This window comes from Triticum dicoccoides, chromosome 6B (assembly GCF_002162155.2).
Source record: "Triticum dicoccoides isolate Atlit2015 ecotype Zavitan chromosome 6B, WEW_v2.0, whole genome shotgun sequence".
NCBI classification, from domain to species: Eukaryota; Viridiplantae; Streptophyta; class Magnoliopsida; order Poales; family Poaceae; genus Triticum; species Triticum dicoccoides.
In genome coordinates this window covers 441,799,993-441,802,661 of record NC_041391.1, presented here as the reverse complement: position 1 = coordinate 441,802,661, position 2,669 = coordinate 441,799,993, and positions in this window count along the sequence as shown.

Genomic DNA, 2,669 nt, shown 5'->3' with positions numbered 1-2,669 from the left:
GTATAGGTGGTGGTGAGGCAAATAGTAAAACCAAGGTTGGGCCTTGCTGGACAAGTTTTATTCAAAGCGAACTTTCAAGGGGGTCCCATAAATCACCCGACCGCGTTAGGAACGCAAAATCCGGGAACATAACACCGGTATGAGGGAAACTAAGGCGGCATGAGTGGAACAAAACACCAGGCATAAGGCCGAGCCTTCCACCCTTTACCAAGTATATGGATGCATTAATAATATAAGAGATATTGTGATATCCCAACATGACCCTGTCCACCATGGAGCAATCTTCAACTTCACCTGCAACTAACAATGCTATAAGAGGGGCTGAGCAAAGTGGTAACATAGCCAAACAACAGTTTGCTAGGAAGGGTGAAAAAAAGTTAGAGGCTGACATGGCAATTTGGGAGGCTTGAAGAGCAAATGATAGGTAGCGCAGCAAAGCGAGAGAACGAAGCAACTAGCATAGCAATGATAGTAATGAGATCCAAGGTAGCGGTCATCTTGCCTGAAATCCCACAAGGAAGAAGAACGAGTCCATGAAGAAGATGAAGCCACAAAGACGAACCACACATAGACGAACGCATCCTCACGATCGCAACGAAACAGGAACTATCGAGAAGAAGCACACAACATGGTAAACACACCACACATAGACAAGACATGATGCAGAACAAGCATGATGCATGATAAAGCTAGATGAGGCTACTCATGGCAAGAGATGATGCATACAAGAGCAACACATCAAGGCAAGTTTAAATGAGGCCGGAAACAACATATAACAATTCCGGTAAGTCCTCATATGCAAATTTAGGAATTGGTACAGAACTGAATAAACATTAAGTTAAAGTTGTTAAACAGCAATTTAAGGTGCACCACGATGAACTACACGAAATTCTAGTCAAGTTACATATAAAGTTCATTTAATTCGGAGCTACGGCCTAGAAGATATGAGCAAATCAAGTTAAACATGGCATTGATGCAAAATGCATACAAACATCAAGCAAACACCTCAAAACATGGATGCAACATGATAATATGAAGCTACATGCAAAAACAAGCAAGTTTCATATAGAGCACACTCAAAACGGAGCAACGGTTCAACACATACACTCTATACAAGTCATGAAAACAATCTGTCCATAACAGCAACTAAGCATATTGCAAGCATCAAAACATTATGCTACAACATCTCAACATAATAACAAAAGGCATGGGCATGAAGTACAGGTAAGTCATAACAAAACATGAACACTGAGCTATCTCCAGAAATCCCTAGAACATGCTCAAACACACATGGTAAGATTGCAAATAATAACAGTTTCAGACTTATCAGGAAATAACATCAGGTTGCAATGTTTAGAGCTATCAAACAACATGCTACAGGAACTTAACATGGCAAACAAAGGCATGGAATGAATCTACTAATTGCATAGAACAAAAGTCCCTTACTGACCAAGAGCCAAAAAGGCACAGAAAATATGATGGCACCCATGTAAACATGGCAAGTTATATGACAGATTCATACATGGCAGGAACAACAATAAGTAGGCATGTTGGTGAGCTTGAACCACTCACCACAGAGCAATACATGGCATGGCAAGGCAACCAACAGTAAGAAGACATGTTTGTGAAGCTAAGCATGGCAAGAGCAAGTTCATAGGGTACATGGATCACTAACAACAAACATGACAACATTGAACATAATTTTAACAGGCTGACAGCAACATTATATAGCAAGTTTGGAGCAAGATTACAACAAGCTACAGAAGGCTATAAGTGCAACCAGGGGCATGAATGGATAGAGCACGACATGTATAACAAAACATACTTAGTGAACATCTCCAGATTATGCATAGAATGACTAGTAGAAGCATGTTTACATAGCAACAAAATATAACAGAATCAGTCAGGAAAACAGCAACAACAAGTACCCTACTTAACAAGCTCGATGCACTCACTACAAGAATCACAAAAATACATGGATTGCACCTCTAGAAAGATGGAATATCATAGTTCAAAACACATGTAGACATCAACCCCATAGGATGCACACATCAAACATGGCAAAAATGACAAAAGAGCAGGTTATAACAGTTTCAGCAGATTAACATCAACTAGCACTCTTACAACGATGATTCGGGCATCAAGATGGACTCAAATGAACATCATGCAATGGAATGCAATGAAGTACTTGTTGAGACGAACAATTTGACATATTACACGCATGAAACGGAGCAGTATGCAGCAAGTTATGATGCGTTGAACAGGGCATGAAAATAACATCAGAAAATGACAGTGGAAAAGTCAACCTCTGAGAATTCCGGATCTAGGGCTCCTCGCACGCGGATCGAGGCAGGGGCGCGAGTTCGCCGGATAGCTCGCCGGAGAGGGCGAGGGGAGGGTAGATCCGGCCGGGAGGAGCTCGCCGGGTCTCGGGGAGGAGGTTTCCCGGCGAGGGGCAGCGGATGGCGGCGGGACGGCGCGGAGGAGCTGCGGCGGCCGGCGGGCGGCGCTTGGGCGGCGCGATGGAGGGACGCCGGCGCAGGGGCGCGGGGTCCAGAGGCGGGGGCGCTCGGGGAGCGGCCCGGTCGACGGCGCGCGGGCCCTGGACGCCGGGAGGAGGTGCGCGGGCGACGGGGCCGGAGGGCGCGGCGGCGGCCCAGGCCGGCACC